Here is a 23,512-nt window from a genome sequence, read left to right as displayed (position 1 = left end):
GTCTCTCTCAGTCACATTGGGGGCCAAATGTTGCTGTGGATTTGTTCTGAGAGGAGGAGCGCAGTGGGGGTAAGAGGCACAGAGTCACCACACAGACCCTGAGAGCTGGGTGAAAGTGGGCCAGAGACGATCATCCTGTAGACTCCTTTATTTCAGTTGGTAAAGTAGCTTATATAGCCAAGGCAGACAATCTGGTCAAGGGGTGGTTTATGCCCTAACCAATCACAGCCTGTTGTGAGGCAGGCTCTGTTGCCAGGTGGGTTTTGAAATCATTCTTGAGTTAATGATGCTCACTTGCCTGTGGCCATCTTGGCATGGCCTTCTCATTCCACCACATTCAGAGAAACCCTACATCCAGCCAATGATTCTGTTAGATGTCATAAAACCCAAGCCTTTTCCTCTTTTTTAAAGATTATTTATTTGGATTGCAGAATTACAGAGGGGGGTTGGTGACAGGGAGACAGAAAGGGATCTTCCTTCTACTGGTTCACTTCCCAAATGGCTGCACCAGCTTCACCCAGAACTTCCACATGGGTGGCAGGGGCCCAAGGATTTGGGCCATCTTCTGCTGCTTTCCCAGGTGTATTAGCAGGGAGCTGGACCAGCAGTGGGGCAACTAACATTCCAACTGGCACCCACTTGGGATGCCAACATTGCAGGCATCAGTTTAACCTACTATGCCACAGTGCCAGTCCTTCAAGCCCTTTCTTAACCTTTCAATAAGATCAGTGGGACCTGAGAATTGACTGATTGAGTGGTAAGGCAATACCAGACAGAAACAGCCCTGGATCCCAATGTCCTCATGACAACTGAGCTGCCCCAGACTACACAGCTGGCATTTTCACTAGTCTCCTTGGACGCACTATGAGGAAACTTAACATGGAGAAGGAGTTTGTATGATGGCTTCTTTGTTGGAAGAATCTGGGGCAGATTGCAGCAACTGTTCAGGCACCAAGTCTCTGAGGAACCCTTTGGGGATAAGAAACCGTTTCCATTCGTCTTGATCCCTTGCCAAGCTGCAACTAGTGAAGCCAGCCATGTCTTCTCTCCTGTCTCCACCTTTCATGCTCCCCCATCTCGCCCACAGGAAAGCAGCACTCAAGAATCATGATCCTAGTGAGTGATCACACCCTAGTGAGTGATCAGAGGCCTCATTCCATAGTCCCTGGGGTCACAATACTGCAGCTTAGACATGGAGCACTGTGGAGACCTAGCAGCGCAGGAGGAGCTAGAGGCCTGGCAGAAACGTGACAACATGGCCAGTCCAGGCTTCCTGGTTGATCAAGACCCTTAAGGTCACCCTTACACTAAGAGAGAATCACCTTTTGGGAATTGTTCATGAAAGGGCTATGAGTCAAGGACTCTGTAATGTGTCACACACAAACACACAAATAAATAGTTACACATGGATTCACTATTTTGAAGAAACAACCTTTGTTCTTTGACAACCTACATCCATCTCGATTCTTTCATAGCATTTTATATCAGACCAGGTGGAGTCTTCTTCAGGAATAAAAACTCTCAATGTCTCAGAATTATAGAGTGCTCAACATGTTAAAAGAATTTCGAGCCTGGGGAAGGAGAGCCGAGGGACGGCGGCCTCGGCATTGGAGCCGCTACTTCCCTCCTTCCTGAGGGAACAGCACCGCCACCAGCGCGCGGGCCAAGGCCAGGGCGAGCCGGGCTGGTGGCGCTCCGGGAGGATAGAGGAAGGGAGGAGGGTGGGCGAAGGGGCGGCAGGGCGTGCGGGGAGGGTCTCGCTCTCCCGACGACCAGACCCGAGAGGGAGACCCTGGCGGCGGCGCCTGCCACTCGGCGCCTCCTGTCGTGCTGGAGGGCGGCTTGTGCGAGGCTGGCGGGGCCGGGCCCGGGCCGCTGTTCCCGCAGTCCCCTGCGCCGCCGCCTGCGCCTCCGCAGGGCTCCTCGGGTGCTGCCGCCGCCTGCTCGGGCTCCTGAGGTCCGGCTACAGCTGTGGCTGCGGCTGGCACGGCCCAAGAACCGGAAGGCCGTGGACGGCTCAGATCGCCCTGAAAAAGGCACAGCTGCATTCCGCTCCGCGGGCGAAGAAACTGGAGAAACTTGGAGTGTACTCCTCCTGCAAGGCTGAGGCGTCCTGTAAATGTAATGGCTGGGGGCGGAGGCGATGTCACCCGTGCTGTATGACAAAGTCACAGCTGCAGGAGGCAGAACTCAGCAAAGCAGGAAGGCCCTGACTGAACTGAAGCCATCTTCTCTGTTGTTTTTATTAGGCTTAATAGTGATGTAATCATTGGGTTTGGGTGTGAGAATAAAGGATATCAATGTAAGCAAAATTGTTGTTTCTTGTAAAAAAATGAGTTACAGGAGGTGACTGGAGTAATGAGGGGAATCCCCTAAAATTTGTATAGAGTAAAATATTATTAGCAACATTAGTAATGAGTTTTATGAGAAAATAGAACAGAAAGAGCATGCAGGTGCTTGTTCCCACAGACCTCCCCTTTGCCTTACACAGGAGTATATGATGAGACTGGGAGGTACGTAGTTAATAATACAGCAAATGGAATGATGAACAAGCACTACTATTCTTACAAAGGTTATGACCTTATGCCCCTGCTTGGAAATGTAGAACAAAGGAACAAGGAACACTTACATTAGGGAATGGAGTAGGTTTTATAAAAAACAGTTGTTGGAGGTGTGGTTTACCTTTAGAAAAATAGGATATAATCATTAGAACTTTCTCTATACAGTTTTAACCCTTTAAAATAAATCGATTAACATAAAATCTTAGACATTTTGTCTAGCACCTTTAGATAAGTTAAGCAAGTTTCATATAGCTAATGTATCCACTATGAATAGAGAAAAAGTTAGTGGAAAGGTTACGATGAGGCCATGAAAGGAAAATGAAACAAAACAAGATTAATAGAGAAAGGTATGCATACATGATCACTTGTGGTGTGTTCTTTCCCGAAAGAAGAGAGATTTGGGAGGAAGAAGGCTTAATAAAAGTATATGTAAAAAGAGTATAGAGTGTGCTTGAAGTAGTAGATTCACCAACATGTCCCGTGGTTCCAGCGCTGGCTTTGACCGCCACATTACTATATTTTCACCTGAGGGTCGGCTCTACCAAGTAGAATATGCTTTTAAGGCTATTAACCAGGGTGGCCTTACGTCGGTAGCTGTCAGAGGGAAAGACTGTGCAGTAATTGTCACACAGAAGAAAGTCCCTGACAAATTGTTGGACTCCAGCACAGTGACTCACTTATTTAAGATAACCGAAAATATTGGCTGTGTGATGACAGGAATGACAGCTGACAGCAGATCCCAGGTACAGAGGGCACGCTATGAGGCAGCTAACTGGAAATACAAGTATGGCTATGAGATTCCTGTGGACATGCTGTGTAAAAGAATTGCTGATATTTCTCAGGTCTACACACAGAATGCTGAAATGAGGCCACTTGGTTGTTGTATGATTTTAATTGGCATAGATGAAGAACAAGGCCCTCAGGTGTACAAATGTGATCCTGCGGGTTACTACTGTGGGTTCAAAGCCACTGCAGCAGGAGTTAAACAAACTGAGTCAACCAGCTTCCTTGAAAAAAAAGTGAAAAAGAAATTTGATTGGACCTTTGAACAGATGGTGGAAACTGCAATTACATGCCTGTCTACTGTCCTATCAATTGATTTCAAACCTTCAGAAATAGAAGTTGGAGTAGTTACAGTTGAAAATCCCAAATTCAGGATCCTAACAGAAGCGGAGATTGATGCTCACCTTGTTGCTCTAGCCGAGAGAGACTAAACATTGTCATTAGTTTACCAGATCCATGATGCCACTTGCCTGTGTGTTTGGTAACACCGTACCAACATTATGGAGGCCCCTAGATTGAAAAAGGAACCTCTCCCACTCCTCTTGCCACTGAAGTGGTTACGAGTCTGTATAAATAAAAACAGTGCTTTTGGAAAAAAAAAAAGAGTATAAGATAAAGCAATAAGAAGGAACGGCAAAATGATGCCTCCCCTTGCCACCTAAACCTCATCCCTTCATTTCCTTTTTTTTGCCAATGCCTCCCCTCCTTCAGAATCCCCTGGACCTACCAAGGCTGGACCCCGGCAGGCTGGAAAAACCCCAACCCCTCTCCCACTCCCCTCAGAGCCCATCTGCAGGAAATAATCATCAGTCTAATGGAATCCTGCCAGGGTTGTAGCCATGCCCTAGCTGCTCATGTTTCTCACCTGGAGAATGTGTCAGAGGAAGAAATGAACAGACTCCTGGGAATAATGTTGGATGTGGAGCATCTCTTTACATGTGTCCAGAAGGAGGAAGATGCAGATACCATGCAAGGTTATTTCTACCTATTTAAGCTCCTGAGACAGTTTATTTACAAAGAGGAAAGCCTGTGGCTGAAGGCTCCTTGGAGAAGAAACCCTTATTTGAAAAGCCTAGTATTGAACAGGCTGTGAATACCTTTGTACAATATAAATTTAGTCACCTGCCATCAAAAGAAAGACAAAGAATAGTTGAGTTGGCAAAAATGTTCCTAAACCACATCAACAATTGGCATTTGTGGCACTGTCTCAATGAAGACTGTGATTTCCCAATGTTGATATTTCTGGATATGAAGAGAACTGCACAAGGTGGCTGTGTTACCACAATGTGCCACAGTTCTGTGACAGTCTACCTCGGTATGAAACTACCCACGTGTTTGGGAGAATAGTGCTTTCCTCAGTCTTCACTGTTATGAGGAGACAACACCTGGAACAAGCAAGACAGGAAAAAGACAAACTGCCTCCTGAGAAACAAACTCTGATCCTCACTGATTTCCCAAAATTTCTGTCCATGTCAGAAGAAATTTATAGACAAAACTTTCCCATCTGGGATCAGGATTTTCTCTCAGCCTCTTCCAGAATCCAAACAGTTATCAACCCACCTCCTGTGGCCAGGACAGTTTCCTACAATTCAAACTCATCTTCATTTGAGCAGCCAAATGGAGGGAGTAGCAGTCCTGCCTGCAAAGCTTCTTCTGGGCTAGAGGAAAACCCAGGAGAAAAGAGGAAAATGAATGACTCTTATGTTCTGGAGGAGGCCAAGAAACCCCGAGTAATGGGGGATATTCCAATGGAATTAATCCATGAGGTGATGTCCACCATCATGGACCCTGCAGCAATGCTTGGACCAGAGACCAGTTTTCTGTCAGCCCATTCAGCCAGGGATGAGGCAGCAAGGCTGGAAGAGCACAGGGACAGGATTGAATTTCACCTGCTGGGCAATTCCCTGAACCAAAAATCAAACAAGAGGATCCTGATGTGGCTGATAGGCCTGCAGAATGTGTTCTTCCATCAGCTGCCCCGAATGCCAAAAGAGTATATCATGTGACTTGTCTGTGACCAGAAACACAAAACCCTCACTTTAATTAAAGATGGCCATGTTATTGGTGGTATATGTTTCCATATGTTCCCAACCCAAGGATTCACAGAGATTGTTTTCTGTGCTGTAACTTCAAATGAATAAGTCAAGGATTATGGAATACATGTGATGAATCATTTGAAAGAATATCATATAAAACATTACATCCTGAACTTCTTCACATATGCAAATGAATATGCAGTTGGGTACTTTAAGAAATACGGTTTCTCCAAAGAAATTAAAATACCTAAAGCTAAACATGTTGGCTATATTAAGGATTATGAAGGAGCCACTTTAATGGAATGTGAGCTAAATTCTCAGATACCATATGCAGAATTTTCTGTCATCATTAAAAAGTAGAAAGAGATCATTAAAAAGCTGATAGATGGGGCTGGCACTATGGTGCAGTAGGTTAATTCTCTACCTGCGGCACCGGCATTCTAGTCTTCTTCCAATACAGCTCTCTGTTGTGGCCTGGGAAAGCAGTAAAAGATGGCCCAAGTGCTTGGGCCCCTGCACCCACATGAGACACTGGGAAGAAGCACCTGGCTCCTGGCTTTGGATTGGCGCAGCTCTGACTGTCGCAGCCATTGTAGAGTGAACCAATGGATGGAAGACCTTTCTCTCTGTTTCTCCCTCTCACTGTCTGTAATTCTACCTTTCAAATAAATAAATAAAAATATTTTTTAAAAAAAGATGATAGAAAGCAGGCCCAGATTCAGAAAGTTTACCCCGGACTTTCATGTTTTAAAGATAGAATTTGGCAAATTCCTATAGAAAGCATTCCTGGAATTAGAGAGACAGGCTGGACACCAAGTGGAAAGGATAAACGTAAGGAACCCAAAAACCCTGAACAGCTTTACAGCATGCTGAAGAACATCCTTCAGCAGGTGAAGAGCCATCAAAGCACTTGGCTCTTCATGGAACCGGTGAAGAGAACAGAAGCTCTGGGATATTATGAAGTTATAAGGTTTCCCATGGATCTGAAAATCATGAGTGAATGCCTCAGGAATGGGTACCACATATCTAAGAAATTATTCATGGCAGACTTACAGTGAGTCTTTACCAATTGTAAAGAGTACAACCCCCCTGAGAGTGAACACTGCAAATGTGTCAATATTCTAGAGAAATTCTTCAGTAAAATTAAGGAAGCTGGATTAATTGACAAGCAATGTTTCCCTCTCTGCTTCTTAGAAATTCATCAAGCAGTGTGCCTAATGCAAGGTGGTTAAGTTGTGCAAAGAACTGGACAAAATGTGATGAAGAGACTTGTAATAATTAGCACTTTTGAAAAAGAAACAAAAAACCCTCCTTTTAGCTTTATATGTATATATATATAAATTGACATGGAACATATATACATATATATATAAATAATTCCTGTATATGAGGAAATTGCACATTTTCTGAAGATTTGGGGAGTCTACAAAATTTCAGACCATGAATGTTTCCACATTTTTCTAATGAAATGTGAGAATTTATTTTTATTTTTTATTCTGAAGAACCTTAAAGAAAGGATATATGATTTTTAAAAACCCCAAAAATGTGAAATACATTTGAAGTCTCATTGTAGACTTTATATATATTTTTTAAACACTCATTTAAATGAGATATTTTGAGCAGTTCTGAAAAATGCAGCTATGCAAAAGCAACTGCTTTGATTTCTAAGAAAATTTTAAATAATGTAACATTTTATAAGCAGTTTCCTCATATGTGCAATTTCCTCATATGTAGGTTTTGAGGAGACACTTGACCATTAATCTTGTTATGGTTGTCTAATAAGCATCCCATAGAAAAGTTACATTAATAGCACTAAATAGATTAAAATATATCCCATAAGGCTGGTGCTGTGGCTCACTAGGCTAATCCTCCGCCTTGCGGTGCTGGCACACCGGGTTCTAGTCCCGGTCGGGATGCCGGATTCTGTCCAGGTTGCCCCTCTTCCAGGCCAGCTCTCTCCTATGGCCCGGGAGTGCAGTGGAGGATGGCCCAAGTGCTTGGGCCCTGCACCCCATGGGAAACCAGGATAAGCACCTGGCTCCTGCCATGGGATCAGAGCGGTGCTCTGGCAGCAGTGCGCTGGCCGTGGCGGCCATTGGAGGGTGAACCAACGGCAAGGGAAGACCTTTCTCTCTCTCTCTCTCTCTCTCACTGTCCACTCTGCCTGTCAAAAAAAGAAAAATCTATTCCATAAAATAGATTCTATGTTCTATGTCAAATGTTCTATGTCTGGAGTTTTGATAATTCTGTCTACCTACCACAAACTTGTGAGTTCATATCACTATTTTAATAATTCTTTTCTCTACATAAAAGTTTGATATAATATTTGACTTTGCTTATGCAAGCCATAAGTACCAAAAGGTAATTTCCCAGGCCACAAAGGCATAAACTTGAAAACACTTAAGATTTAATCCGTGTATTTTAATAGGAAAAGATTTATAGTTTACACATATATCAATATGGTGAATCCTTTTCTAAAATAAAGATTTATTTCTTTGGTATACAGAACACCATTTATAAAGTATACGAGGATTTTTTATTTTTCATCTCTCAATTTTGTTTGTTGTCAGTGGTGAACTAAATTCCAACCAAGATTTTCTGTCAGTTGCCAGTCTGCCATTGCCAGTGATAGTCTGTGTGAAGTAAAAACAAAACAAAACAAAACAAAAAAAACACAACTGCAAATGGCTATTAAGTTGAATTGAAAATGTTGTTTTTGATACAAATGAGATATTCAGAATGCTCACATGGAAAAATGCCTCATCTTTTTTTTAAAGATTTATTTATTTGAAAGTCAGAGTTACACAGAGAAAGGAGAAGCAGAGAGAGAGGTCTTCCATCTGATAGTTCACTCCCCAGAAGGCTGCAATGGCTGGAGCTACGCTGATCTGAAGCCAGGAGCCAGGAGCCAGGAGCCAGGAGACACAATCAGGCCTACACAGGCAGGACAAGAAGCAAAGCTGCCACAGTTTTTCTTGCTCCTCTGCATACACTGCCATTCATCTGCCTCTCCCATTTGTAGCAGGTTCACCAGACGTTACAGCCTGTGTTCTCCTGTAAGCCCTCCAGTGGACTACTGCTGAGGTGGCACAAACCACAGTGTGTGTGGATGTGTGTGTGTGAATGTTTGTGCACACACACTCAACAGAGTTGGGTACCTGGGTTGCCAAGAAAACTCCTAGACTCTAACAAAGGTGCCATTGAGAATAGCGGGGAGCCGGTGCACACTTTCCACTGAAAAGATAAAGCTGTGTGATGTACTGAGTCACCAAGTTCAAGTATTAAAATTTTTTGAAGCCAGTTTCCAAAAAGCAAAAGCAACCCCAGATTATAGAGGCTTATCCTGGTGATGTGTGGGAGTGGGTTTATTAAGTTCAGGACAGAGAGCTCCACCTAGAGGATCTATGCTGCTCAACACCCAAGGTCAATAAAAGCAAAACCATCAGTCAACTGCTATTTACAATGTCAAATTAAAAGCCCCCTGTCCCCCAGAGGACTTCAACTTCTGCTTGAGAAACAGTGAGAGAATGCAAGGCCTCACATTCCCCAAAAGTTGAGTCCTAATTCTATGCACAAAGTCAGAATACAGAGATGCCCCATACCATAGCTGCTCTAGCAGAGGTCATTGTTAGAGCAATCTTTTAGGAATCTTCTGCAAAGTGGAGCTACACCCATGAAGGGGTGTTGAATCTTATCAAATGCTTTCTCTACCTTGACTGAGATGACTATATGGTTTTTGTTCTTTTTTCTGTTAATATGACTTATGACATCTATTGATTTGTAAATATTGAACCAACTTTGCATTGCTGAGATAAATCCCACTTGATCATGTTGTATGATCTTTTTGATGTTAATCTGCTAGGGTTTTTTTTTTTTTGAGAATTTTTAAATCTATATTCATCAAAGATCTAGTATACTTTTCATTTCATATTTTGTCTTTGGTTTGAGTATCAGAGTGATGTTGACCTCATAGAAAAAATTTGGCAGAGTTCTGTCCTGTTCAATATTTTGGAATAGTTCGAAGACAATTGGAGTTAGTTCATTTTTAAATGTTTTGTAGAATTCAGTAGTAAATCCACCAGATTCTGCAATTTTCCCTCATGGAAAACTTTTAATTAATGCTTTATCTCATTGATTGTTATGATTCTGCTTGTATTATCAGTATCTTAATGATTTAATCTTGGTATAAGTCATGTGAATCTAGGAATTTATCCATTTATTTGAAGTTTTCCAGCTTATGAACATAGTTTTTATAGTAGTTTCTTAAAATCCTTGTATTTTAGTGGTGTCAGTTGTAATATCTCCATTTTTATCTCTAATTTTATTTATTTGAGTTTTCTCTCTCTTTTTTCTTCATTATTCTGGTGAAAGGTTTGTCTATTTCATTTATCTTCTCAAAAAACCAACTTCTCATTTTGTTTATTGTATTGTTTTCTTAGTTTCAATTTCATTTGTTTCTGCCCTATCTCTTATTATTTCTTACCTACTGCTGATTTGGAGTGTAATTTGTTTTTGTTTTTCTAATTTTTAAATATTTATTAGGGCCAGTACTGTGGCATAACAGCTAAGGCCACCGCCTGCAGTACCGGCATCCCATATGGGTGCTGGTTCGAGTCCTAGCTGCTCCACTTCTGAACCAGCTCTCTGCTATGGCCTGGGAAAGCAGTGGAGAATGGCCCAAGTCCTTGGGCCCCTGCACCCATGTGGGAGAATCAGATGAGGCTCCTGGCTCCTGGCTTTGGATCGGTGCATCTTCAGCCATTGTGGCCAGATAGGGAGTGAACCAATGGATGGAAGACCTCTCTCTCTCTCTCTGCCTCTCCTCTCTCTATGTAACTCTGACTTTCAAATAGACAAATACATTTTTTTAAGATTTAAAGATTTATTCATTTATTTGAAAGAGATACAGAGATAAAGGGAAGGAGAGAGAGAGACAGAGAGAGAGAAAGAAAAAGGGAGAGAGAGGGAGAGAGATCTTCTACCCACTGTTTCATTTGCCACATTCCCAAAATGACCACAAAGCCTGGGCTGTGGCCAGGCTGAAGGCAGGAGCTAGGAGCTCCATCCATATCTCCCACATGAGTGCACAAACCAAGGACTTGGGCTATCTTCTGGTGCTTTCCTGGGGCATTAGCAGGGAGTCTGATCAGAAGTGGAGCAGGGGCCGGTGCTGTGGAGGAAAGGGTTAATGCCCTGGCCTAAAGCACTGGCATCTCATATGGGCACCAATTCAAGACCTGGCTGCTCCACTTCTGATTCAGCTCTCTGCTATGGCCTGGGAAAGCAGTAAGAAGATGGTCCAAGTCCTTGGGCCCCTGCACCTTTGTGGGAGACCTGGAAGAAGCTCCTGGCTCCTGGCTTTGGATGGGCACAGCTCCGGACATTGTGGCCAACTGGGGAGTGAACCATCCGATGGAAGACCTCTCTCTCTCTCTCTCTCTCTCTCTCTCTCTCTCTTTTGACAGGCAGAGTGGACAGTGAAAGAGAGAGAGACAGAGAGAAAGGTCTTCCTTTTCCTTTGGTTCACCCCCCAATGGCCACTGCAGCCAGCACGCTGTGGCCGGTGCTCTGTGCTGATCTGAAGCCAGGAGCCAGCTGCTTTTCCTGGTCTCCCATGTGGGTGCAGGGCCCAAGGACTTGGGCCATAGCAGAGAGTTGGACTGGAAGAGGGGCAACCAGGACAGAATCTGGTGCCCTGACCAGGACTAGAACCTGGTGTGCTGGTGCCACAGGCGGAGGATTAGCCTATTGAGCCACGGCGCCAGCCCTCTTTCTTTATCTCTGCTTCTCCTTTCTCCGTGTAACTCTTTCAAATAAATAAATAAATCTTAAAAAAAGAAGTGGAGCAGCCATGACTCAAACTGGCATCTATATAGATGCCCACATTGCAAGCAGCAGCTTAAGCTTCTATGCCACAATGCCAGCCCCTCTAAATCTTTGAGATGTATCATTAGGTCACTTATTTGAGACTTTCTCTTTTAAATGTAAGGGCTTGACATTATAAACTTCCCTCTTAAAACTTCTTTTGCTTTATCTCACAGATTTTGATACAGTGTGTTTTCATTTTAATTTATTTCAAGAAAGTTTTATATTTTCTTTTTAACTTCTTCAATGACTCATTGATCATTCAAAATGTTTTATTTCCGTGTCTTTTTGAGTGCTGCATCTTCTTGTTGGTTTCTAATTTTTATTCCTTTGTGGTCTGAGGTGATTCATGGTATGATTTCAGTCTTTTTAAATTACTGAATCTTTACTTGTAGCCTAATAGATGATCTAGCTCAGACAATACTCAATGTGCTAATGAAAAGAAGGTTATTCTATAGTTGGTGGGTGAAATGTCCTGTAAATGTCTGTTATGTCCACTTGCTCAACAGTACGTTTCAACTCTGATTTATCTTTATTGATTTTCTGTCTGCTTGATTTGTCCACTGAAGAGAGTGGGGTGTTGTAATTACCCACTATTATTGTGTTGGGGGTCTCTTTCCTTTAAGTCTAATGTTATTTGCTGTATATATCTGGGTGGTCTTGTTTTGGATGCATAAATATTTATGATTGCTCTATCTTCTTGCTGACTCAAGCCTCCTATCAAAATACAATGTCCTTCTTTGTCTCTTTTTACTGTTTTTTATTTAAAGTCTGTTTTATCTAATATGAATGTAGCCACTCCTGTTCATTTTTTGTATCCATTTTCCTGGTGTATCTTTTTCTAGTCCTTCACTTTCAGTCTATGTGTATCTTTATTTGTGACGTGAGTTTCTGGTAGCCAACATGTAGTGGGGTCTTGATTTTTTTTTTAACTATCCAGCCAACCTAAGTCCTTTGGTTGTTGAATTTAATCCATCTATATTAAATGATAGTATTGATGAATAAGAATTAACACCTGTCATTTGGTTGATTGGGTACTGATTTTACCTGCTCTGTTAGTGAATTTGGTGGTGTCATATGCTTTCAGGATGTTTACTTCTAATGCAGGACTCATTTCAGAATTTCTTATAAGACTTGTCTGGTAGTGGTGATTTCCCTCAGTTTTTCTTATTTGAAAAATAGCTTATTTCTCCCTCCATTTTAAGGATACCATCTCTCAATACAATCTTCCTGGTGGAAAGTTCTTTTCCTTGAAGACATTGAATATATCATCCCACTCTTTTCTCACCTGTTTGATTTCTGCTGAAAAGTCTGATGTCAACCAAATTAGTTTTTATTTATATATAACTTGATACATTTATTTTAACCTTATTGCTTTAGTATTTTCTCCTCATCCTTAACTTTTGTCAGTTTGACAACAATATGCCTTGTAGATGATATTTTTTGGTTCAGTCTGCTTGCAGTTCTTTGAGCTTCTTTTATCTGGATAGCCACATTTCTTTCTCTTTTTTAAGATTTATTTATTTGAGAAGCAGAGTTACAGACAGAGAGAGAAAGAGACAGAAAGAGAGGTCTTAAATCTGCTAGTTCACTCCCCAAATGGCCACAAAAGTTAGAGTTCAACAGATCCAAAGCCAAGGATAAGGAGCTTCTTCCAGCTATTTCAGGAGCCCAAGCACTTGGGCCATCTTCTACTGCTTTTCCAGGCCATTAGAAGGGAGCTGTATCAGAAGTGAAGCAGCCCGTACCTGAACTGGCACCCATATGGGATGCTGGCACTGTAGGCAGAGGTTTAGCCTACTACATCACAGTGCTGGCTTTGATGTCTCAAGACCTGGAAAATTTTCAATTATTGTTAGATTTAGAAGGCCTTAAACATCTTTTCTCTTCCCTTCTGCTTCAGGAATACCTATAATAAAAATATCCAGTCATTTAATCATATCACAAGTTTCACATAGAATTTCTTCATTCTTTTTCATTTGTTTTATTGTCTGATTAGGTTGTTTCAAAAGTCTTGTCTGCCAGATCAGAAATTCCTTCATTCATTTGGTCTATTCCTTTGTTAAAACTATCAGTTATATTTTTTATCTCACTGACTGAAGATTTTATTTTCAAAATTTCCATTTGGTTCTTCTTAATTATTTCTGTCTGCTTACTAATATTTTCATTCATGTCACTCATTGATTTACTCACTTATTTAATCTGTCTATATGTATTCTCCTGATTGTATTAAGTTTCCTTACAATCACTATTTTGAATTCTATTTCCAGAATTTCATAGTTTCCTTCCGATCAGGATCTAAATCTGAAGAATTATTGTGTTGTTTTGGAGATGTCATGCTAGCTTGCTCCGTCATGTTTCCTGTGTCCCTACATTGACATCTGTACATCTGGTATAGTAATTCCTTCTTCTTTATGAAGTAGGTTTTCTTAAAAAAGAGCTTAAGGTTTGGATGAAATGCAACATATCATTTCGCTGGTTCTTTTGGCTTTGGTTCTAGGTAATTCCAGAAGTTCAGTCTCTCAGTTATATCTTTTGTTTTAATCAATGTCATCCTGTCTATAAATGACACACTGGTCTAGTCTGCTGCAAGCCATAGGGTTACAAGCATGACTTTGAGATGAAGGTAGGTTTCCTAGGCTATGGATCTTCAGTCCACACAATTTTGTATCAGTTACTCTGGAAGTGTGAAAGCCAGTGTCTTGGTGGTGAGTGCTGATGTCAATATAAATGACTGTTCCCTTGTTCCAAAAGCAATCCTGAGTGATTGTAGGGCTTGTGGCATGAATTTCTATGATTCTAGGATTGTGTAAAGTGTATGAACCCCTCCATTGGTCTTGCTAGGAAAGTGCAACTGGTGCTGCAGATTATAATGTCCAAAGCCCTATTTCTTGGAATGGGCAATGTGAACTGAACCCTGCTCCAGTTCCACAGGGTGACTTTAAGGCACACAGGAGACTTTTCCTGGCAGGTATGAGTCCCAAGGTGGAATGCAGGTGGGTTCTCCCCTAGGTCCATTGGGTAGATTCCAGTGGGATTAAACAAAATCAAACTGATTGTTATAATCCTGGTGTTATGTGGTATAGCAGAGTCATTACCCAAATCTTCTAGATGAAGTACATTTTGGTGCTAGTTCCCAGAAGCTAAGTGTCACCCCATTCCTACTCCCAGCTCACATACAGTGAGTGAGCATGGTTCTTGGGCTAATATTCTCAAGCTCCAATTGTTACAATATGAATGAGACATGCCTCTACACCACGATTTGCCCCTACTCTGACTCTTTGTCTTTTGATAGCAGTGGTTCAGAGATCAGTTGTGTGATTTTTTCCAGGAGAGTCCAGCACTCCATGGAGATGAGGGATGCAAGGGAGACAATGTGAATTCATTTCTTTGATTCTAGCAATTTCTCAGACCCCATTCAGCTTCCCAGGGTAAAGTTACAGTCAGTGAGTGACTGTGGAATTCTCCCTCAGCTAAAACTGTAGGAGGCAAGATATATAGGGGTTGGCGCTGTGCCTTAGCATGTAAAGCCACAGCCTGCAGTGCTGACATCCCATATAGGTGCTGGTTTGAGTCCCAGCTGCTCCACTTCTAATCCAGCTCTCTGCTATGGCCTGGGATAGCAGTAGAAGATGGCCCAAGTGCTTGGGCCCCTGTACCCACATGGGAGACCTGGAAGAAGCTCCTGGCTCTTGGCTTTGGATCAGCACAGCTGCAGCTTCCACCACTACAGCCAATTGGGGAGTGAACCAGTGGATGGAAGACCTCTCTCTTTCTCTTCCTTTCCTTCTCTCTCTGTGTAACTCTGACTTTCAAATAACTAAATAAATCTTTTTGTAAAAAAAAGAAATATAAAAACTTCTTCCTACTTTTACTTGGTAAGATGTCAACTTTCAGCTTGCAGCTGTCTGTGCTGTGCTGCCAATCTTAAGCATGTTTCTGTTCTCTGTCCTCACTGTTCCATGGGATATTCATTCTTCTTATTTCACCTCCACTGAATATTTCTGTCAGCCAGACCTCTGGAAATGAGATCATTTCTTTGTTTTCATATCCTAATGAAACTGCAGTCAGTATGACTTTACCCAATTCAGCCATCTTGGATCCTAGGAATCTTGGGCTGCTTCTTAGGGCTAGACTCAGGGATGATCTAAACTTCATGTTTTTCCCAAGTTGAGATTCTGATGATGCTTAAGAATGTCATGTTTAACAATATCCACCCTGAACTAACATCAAAATTGTCATTTATTAATACTATGTGTCAGGCACTTTGTATAAGCATTAGGCAAAATGTTCACCACTAACTTGAAGGGAAATGTTAAATGACCACTTATTAGGAAATAAAGAAATTGAGTCTCAGGATAAACAGGCCTGAAATCACAGGTCTGTTTGAATTCATGTTTGATCAACTCTGCAAGATTCTTGCTTGCCAAAGATACCAATGGACTGTTGACTTCATGTTTTTAAGGGATTTCCTTAGAAACACTTAAATGATTATCATTCTGGTTCTCTTTCCAAGATATGTGATGATGATTTGAGGTACATTAACAGCAAGAGAGAATCACAGAAGACAACCTGTATCTTTCAACACTGGGTGAAAAAGCTGCTTCTTGCCTGCATAGAATCAGTTATGTAAGTGTCACATTCACTGTTAGCTATTCCTTAGACAAACCCTCCCTCTAGGGGCCAGCAAAGAAGGGGATAGATGTGAAGAATATTATGTGTGTGAATTTCACAAGCCATGCTAATTCTTTGGGTTTTTTTTAAAGTTTTATTTTATTTATTTGAAAGACAGAGTTACAGAGGGAGGTAGAATGAGAGAGAGAGAGAGAGAGAGAGAGAGAGAAAGAGAGAGGTCTTCCATCCACTAGTTCACTTCCCAGATGGCTGCAACAGCTGGAGTTGAGCCGACCTGAAGTAAGGAGCCAGGAGCTTCTTCTGAGTCTCTCACATGGATGCAGGGATCCAAGAACTCGGACTATTTTCTACTGCTTTCCCAAGCCATAGCAGAGAGCTGGATCAGAAGTGGAGCAGCTGAGACTTGAACCAGATGCCTATATGGGATGCCTGTGCTGCAGGCCGGGGCTTGCGCTGTGCCACCACTGTGCCACTGTGCTGGCCCCACCATCTTAATTCTTTGTAAAAGCCAATTTATTTTTGAACAGGCATGGCCAGAAATTATATCTGTGTTGATTGTCACAACTGTCAAATGTTAACAATTCTAGTAATTTTAGCTCATTGATCCTGGGTTAGGTAGCGCAGGGCACATTCTCCTCTTTGGATTCCCTGTGCTGAAGTCTTTCTCCACAACCTTGACCTTCCAGTGAGATAACCTGCACTGACCTCTGACTCACCCATAAAAGGAGATTCATCCCAACATTCACAAGGGAAGGGGTGAAAAGAGAGAATCTAGGGAAGAATCAGAGAAGAATCCCCTCCCCCATTGCCACCTGCTACCATCTATTGGGCTGTGGGATAGTTGATTGCTTAACTATCCAATTTTTCAGGTATCTAAAATGTGACAGTGGAAGCAGCTGATGACTTAAACACTATGTGTAAAAGGCACTTGAAATTCTTGAGAGGGGCAGACAGAACAGATGCTGAATGACTCGCAGTTGCAAGGCTTATGTTGGTTCTGTCTTCTAGACCAACAAATTTTCCTACCATCTTTGCTTTTAGGAGATTGCCTGCTAAGAACCATCACCAGTGTTTTTGGTTTTTGGAGCTTCAGCTATAGCTGGAGTATCTTCAGAATGAGGTGAGGAATAAGGATGCAAACACCAGAGGTAATGCTATGCTGATAGACACCCTAAACTTGATCCAGGTCCTGAAGCATTGCTGACCATGAGACTGTGACACCTCTAAAAACTGGTGGATTTGGGGCTAATGCTTTAGCATAGGTTAAGCCTCTGCCTGTAGCACTAGCATCCTTTATGAGCACCAGTTCAAGCCCCAGATGCTCTATTTCTGATCTATCTTCCTGCTGATTGCCTGGAAATGCAAAATATGGCGCAGTGTTTGGGTTCCTGCTTCTCACATGGGAGACCCAGAAGAAGCTCCTGGATCCTGATTTTGGATTGGCCCAGCTCTAGTCATTGTGAGCTCTCTCTCTCTTCCTTTCCTTCTCTCTCTGTGTAACTCTGACTTTCAAATAACTAAATAAATCTTTTTGTAAAAAAAAGACATATAAAAACTTCTTCCTACTTTTACTTGGTAAGATGTCAACTCTCTTAATGATTCAGTCACAACTGAATGATTCAGAGTGGATGGAAGGCCTCTTGCTGTCTCTCCTCCTCTGTAACTCTGTCTCTTAAATAAATAAATAAAGTCTTTTTTTTTAAAAGAAGGAATCCTTTAAAAAAAAAAAAAGACTGATGGATTTTTTCTTTCCTGCCAGCATGTGGAGTTCTCCAAGAAAGAAGACTTTAATATATTCATTTTGCACACTGGCTCCATGGTCCAGGATGATAACAAAGGAGGCCCCAATCAATACTTGTTGCATGAGGAAAGCACACATGGGTGATCAGATAACAGCCACCTCAATGTTTGGAGACACACGGGGTAGGGGAGCTGGCTAACTGTGCACTTATGTGTCTTAAGAAAAAGAAACAGCAAGAATTGGAAACATTCTCAGTACTTCCAAAGGAAGAAATGAGCAGCCAGTGCATGTGTATCCACCTCCACTTCCTTTTCCATTGGTGATGTTTATCACCTTCCCCCATCCCTTACTTACAGTGATAGTGAGAGAGGCAGCCTAACAGCTTGACACAGTTCCTCCATTCCCACACAATATGGGGAGCTTGGGACATAGCTTTCCTTTCCAAATGAAACAACATAAAAGATCTGTTTTCTAATAAAACTTCTTCCCACCTAAACATGCAGCCTTTCTTTTCCAGGCAAGGAGCTCTGCTAGGCTGGGGAATGACAATAAAACCATAGATGAGGATGTCTAAACAGGAGGCACATATTCTGAGTTATGAAACCATGCATTATAAGTGAGCTTTCCAAAATTAAGGAGGAAAAAGAACAAAGAGAGATAGTGGTCAAGCAATGAATTATTCTTCAAACAAAAATGTTTTGGACACCATGTATAAGTCAAAGAATGTTTATGATGAAGAAGTGAACAAGCCAGAAACAGGTCTTGCTTCCCTGTGGTTTATATGCTGACACAGGAAACAAACATTAAGCAAAGAATGTAAGTGTGTTGAAGTGTTTTTTTTTTTTTTTGACAGGCAGAGTGGACAGTGAGAGAGAGAGACAGAGAGAAAGGTCTTCCATTACCATTGGTTCACCCTCCAATGGCCACTGTGGCCAGCGTGCTGTGACTGGCACACCATGCTGATCCAAAGCCAGGAGCCAGATGCTTCCTCCTGGTCTCCCATGCAGGTGCAGGGCCCAAGGACTTGGGCCATTCTCCACTGCACTCCTGGGCCACAGCAGAGAGCTGGCCTGGAAGGGGGCAACCGGGACAGAATCCAGTGCCCCAACCGGGACTAGAACCTGGTGTACTGGTGCTGCAGGCAGAGGATTAGCCTATTGAGCTGTGGCACTGGCCATGCGTTGAAATTTAAAAAAGAAAAATGTGAAATGCACTGAGAACCTATCTTGGGGATGCTAATAACAGGGGGGGCTCTTACTAATTTTGAGGAAGGCAGTAATGAAATCTCACATGTGGGAGACTTGTGGCATCAACCAGGCCAAGACTGGTGGGAAGAGCATGTGAAATTAACACAAAGAACACTGCTGTTAAAACATTTAAGACTGCATGATGTCCAGTGCATAAAGAACACTGGCGATGATTGAGATAGAAGAGAGAGGGAGGCTGGGACTAAAGAACCAAAGCGACTCCATTTTTAAACAACAATAATAAAAAAAAAACAGCTTCCGTTTCCCATAGCAGACCCGGGTCCTTGTAAAAGGAGGCATTCAGGCATTCTGGAGATATCAAAGCTTACCAGGGACAGCTAGCTTGGTAGACCAAGGGCAGCACAGCAGAGATCTCTCAACAAAGTAACTCCCTGTACCCAAAGCTTCCATGCTGTATGTAACTCTTTTTTCCTGCTAATGTAGCCCCTTTTTCCCTTTAAAAACTCTCCCAAAGACTGGGGCCTCACTCCTTCCTCCACTGTGCTGGTTGGTTGGATGGGGTCCCTGTTGTGGCTTGTACTCCCGAATAAACCTTGCTTTTGCAGTTTGGTGTGAGCGACTCTCTGGGGGTCTCTGTGGGGATCTAACGATCTGGGCACAACAGGACCAGGTCATTCACATGAACAAATCTTCTGTCTACTGGTTCACTCCCCAAATGGATGCAGCAGCTGGAACTGAGCCAGTCTAAAGTTAGGAGCCAGGAATCTCTTTCAGGTCTCCCACAAGGGTGCACGTGCCAAAGTACTGAGGCCATCCTTTGTTGTTTCCTTGGTGTATGAGCAGAGAACCAGATCAGAAGTGGTGCAGCCAGGACTCAAATGAGCACTAATGTGGGATGACAGCACTGCAGGCAGTGGCTTTACCCACTATGCCACAGTGCCAGATCCTGAAGTAAAAATCTTGCCAACCAACTATACTCTATCCAGTAAAACTGTATTCAGAAATTAATGAAAATCAGAGTTTCCAAGACAGGCAAAAAACTAAGAAAATTAATCACCAAAAGACCATACTTACAAAAGATGCTTAAGAAAGTCCTATATAATGAAGTGAAAGAAAGTGAACTATTATTACAAAAACATGTAAACACCACTAGAAGAATAGATACACAAAAGAGAAATAGAAATGAATCTAAATGTATGAATTCAGTAAACCACCAGCCCCCCAAAATGGACATCAAAAGACAAAGAGCAGAACAAAGGTTTTTCAAAATAAACAAAATAAAAATTTTAAAAGACAAGACTAAGTCTTCATTTATTAATATTAATCTTGAATGTAAATGGACTACATTTCTAAATTAGAAGACGTGGAATAGTTGGATGGATAGAAACCAAAACCCAATGATATACTGCCTAAAATAAAGCCACTTTATCAATATAGACACACAAATTGAACCAGCATTCTGATATGAGATGGGGGTGTACTAAGACTTCGCTTTACTTGTTACATCACAACACTTTCTCCTATAAAACTATTTGGGGTGCCAGCACTGTGGATTAAGTTACTACCTGCAATGCCAGCATCCTAAATAGGCATTTGTTGTTGGACCCTGCCACCCATATCAGAAACCTGAGTGAAGCTCCCGGTTCCTGGGTTTCACTTGGCCCACTGCTGGCTGTTGCAGCCATCTGGGGAGTGAACTAGTGAGTAGAATACTCTCTCTCTCTCCTCTGATTTCCCAATAAGGCAATAAATGTTTTTAAAAACTATCCTAATAAGCTGAAAGGGGAAAGAAACTGTTCAAACTCATTTTGCAAGGCTAGAATTATCCTGACACCACAGCTAGGCAAGGCCAGAGCAAAAACAGCAAAAGAAAAATATAGACCAATATATCTGATCAATGTGAATTCAAGACTTCTCAACAAAATACTAACCAATAGAATCCTACTACACATCAAAAATTTCACTCAACATGATCAAGTAGGATTGCTTTTCTAAAGGAGAGTTACCTGTATTTTTTTTTTTTTGACAAAGATGAAAAATAAGCAGAGAAGACAAGGATGACTCCAAGGTTTGGGGCATGAGCAACTGGGAGGGTGAGGCTGTCACTGAATAAGGAGGAAGGAAGCATTTGAAAGAAACAAATTGCAGAGAAGTATCAGGGTTTCACTTTGAACATGGTCAGTGTGAGGTACCTGGGGGACGGCTCCATGATAATCCTGAGACACTAACTTATATTCATGTCTGTAGCTCAGTGGGCAAGAGTAGACTGCAGAAATAAATGTGAGGCTCATAGCCTGTAGATGGTAAGTGAAACCTTGAGGCATGGAGAAGCCAAGAACAAAGAACAGAAGCAAAGCAGACCAAAGACAAGGCCCTGGGCTCTCCAACACTAAGAAATAGAACAGAAAGAGGGAAGAATCAAAAAATCCCTAGTTGGAGCATCTAGTGTTACTGGATGAAAGCAAGGTGTTGCATGGAAGCCCAGAGAAGAAATCCCCCAAGAATAAAGGAGTGGTGTGCTGTGCCCTGTGCTGCTGGATGACAGAGTGGGACATGATGTAAGAGATGACCCTGTGCTAGCACTGAGAAAGCATGGGTGCATTCTCACAGAAGTACTTGGAACCTCTAGGTCTTGGTTTAAAGACTACAAGCAAAAATCGAACTTAAAACACCAGAAGAGTCAATTTTTAAAAAGGGAAAATATTTTTAAAACCATAAATCAATAAAAATGAAAATGTGTCTACAGCCCTATAACAGACAGTTCCAAATGTGACTTCTGTAAGTGTCAATAAATTAATAAATAAACTTCTGGCAAGACTGAACAAGAAAAAGAAAGCACATGCGATGTGATTTGAGTGGAGAAAGTGGATGTCACCCAAGTTTCAAAAACTTAAAGACTGTAAGATATTATGTCACACATAACTTTGGTTCAATAACATTTTTGGTGATTAAATGGATTTATTTTTGGAAATTACATATTACCATAATCAATTTTATGAAAAAGAACAAAAGGATATATCAACAATTATTATACAGTTTGAAAAATTTTTGAAATATGTATAATGACAAATTAAAAACAAAATGTGTACAATGTTTAAGCCCAGATGGTACTACTATTGTTGAACAGCGAATGCTGAGTGTCCTGTGTTTAACCTGGGAGGCCACCAGAGGGCACACAAACACATCTTTTTTGAAGAAAAGAAAGAAGGAAGGAAGGAAGGAAGGAAGGAAGGAAGGAAGGAAGGAAGGAAAGGAAGGAAAGGAAGGAAAGGAAGGAAAGGAAGGAAAGGAAGGAAGGCAGGAAGAAAGAAAGAAAGAAAGAAAGAAAGAAAGAAAGAAAGAAAGAAAGAAAGAAAGAAAGAAAGAAAGAAAGAAAGAAAGAAAGAAAGAAAGAAAGAAAGACTGAAAGAACAGGCCGGCGCCGCGGCTCACTAGGCTAATCCTCCGCCTAGCGGCGCTGGCACACCAGGTTCTAGTCCCGGTTGGGGCACCGGATTCTGTCCCGGTTGCCCCTCTTCCAGGCCAGCTCTCTGCTGTGGCCAGGGAGTGCAGTGGAGGATGGCCCAGGTGCTTGGGCCCTGCACCCCATGGGAGACCAGGAAAAGCACCTGGCTCCTGGCTCCTGCCATCGGATCAGCGCGGTGTGTCGGCTGCAGCGCGCCGGCCGCGGCAGCCATTGGAGGGTGAACCAATGGCAAAGGAAGACCTTTCTCTCTGTCTCTCTCTCTCACTGTCCACTCTGCCTGTCAAAAAATAAATAAATAAATAAATAAAAGACTGAAAGAACATGTAATTCCTGTTACTTGTTTAAAAAAAAAAAGAGAGAGGCCAGAATAATTTTGATAATGATGATTAATGAAAATAGAATGAAAAAGAGAACCATATGGTCACTTATGAATAAAGTTTAAGTCTGCTGTCATAGCCTATGGGTGAACGCATCCGATTTCATCTGAAAAAAAGTTTAAATCTTAGAAAAATGTACTTAGCAGATTATTAAGTTAATGATGCATTATGAAAAAGTAATTTTCAAACCAGGAATAAAAATGTGATAAAACATTAGTAACCATCCTGGTGGCAAGGGAAGTGTGTGCTAGGCACACATTTTGCAGTGATGAGTAAAGAGCCTTTCTTCATTAGCCTCCCTGCAGAGGGAGGATTCTTCAAAGTACTCAGCAGAGGAAGGCCTTGCAATAGAAAAATATAATTCAAAATATTCACTGTTTCCTCCCCAACACAGTATGTGTTCACTGATGTGTTCACTGATGTAAAATATACACAGTGATCTCTAATTAGAATTAATATACACAGAGAAGCTCCTGGGACTCATATAATGTGTTCTCTACTGTCTCTAATATGAATATGGTGTCCATGCCATAGTCCCTAGGATGAATCTCATATATACATGGCAGTCTCTTCTATGAACATGATGTCCACACTATATTCTCTGGTACTAGCAGAATGTTCTAAAATAGATGACACAGGGCTGAAGACCAGTTAAAGAACTACACTAGTGAATCTTCACACTTGTCAGAAGGCTGTGGTAATGAAGACAGTGTGATGTTGGGGAAGAAATACATGAATGGATAAATGAAACAGAATAAATGGAATGAAAATACAGCATGTAAATTTAGTTAACTAATTTTGTCAATGGAACTAAGCCAATTCAACACAGAACATTCTGTT

The 23,512-nt window shown here is 41.8% G+C and overlaps 3 pseudogenes across 1 annotated transcript; all 3 read left to right on the top strand.

The window, feature by feature from the left end:
- Window positions 1-864: 864 nt before the first annotated feature.
- LOC149122874 (histone acetyltransferase KAT2B-like) lies at window positions 865-6,612 on the top strand (annotated as a pseudogene).
- LOC127487016 (proteasome subunit alpha type-6 pseudogene) lies at window positions 3,002-3,947 on the top strand (annotated as a pseudogene). The gene has a single exon (XR_016220005.1). The product of XR_016220005.1 is annotated as a proteasome subunit alpha type-6 pseudogene (transcript).
- Window positions 6,613-13,865: 7,253 nt separating the features above from the next.
- LOC100354581 (protein arginine N-methyltransferase 6-like) overlaps window positions 13,866-23,512 on the top strand; it is a 47,425-nt pseudogene continuing 37,778 nt past the window's right edge.

The sequence above is a fragment of the Oryctolagus cuniculus genome, chromosome 13 (assembly GCF_051225735.1).
Source record: "Oryctolagus cuniculus isolate XC-2025 breed Fujian yellow rabbit chromosome 13, ASM5122573v1, whole genome shotgun sequence".
NCBI lineage: Eukaryota > Metazoa > Chordata > Mammalia > Lagomorpha > Leporidae > Oryctolagus > Oryctolagus cuniculus.
The sequence above is the reverse complement of the archived record's forward strand: the minus strand, read 5'-3'. Positions and strand labels throughout refer to the sequence as shown.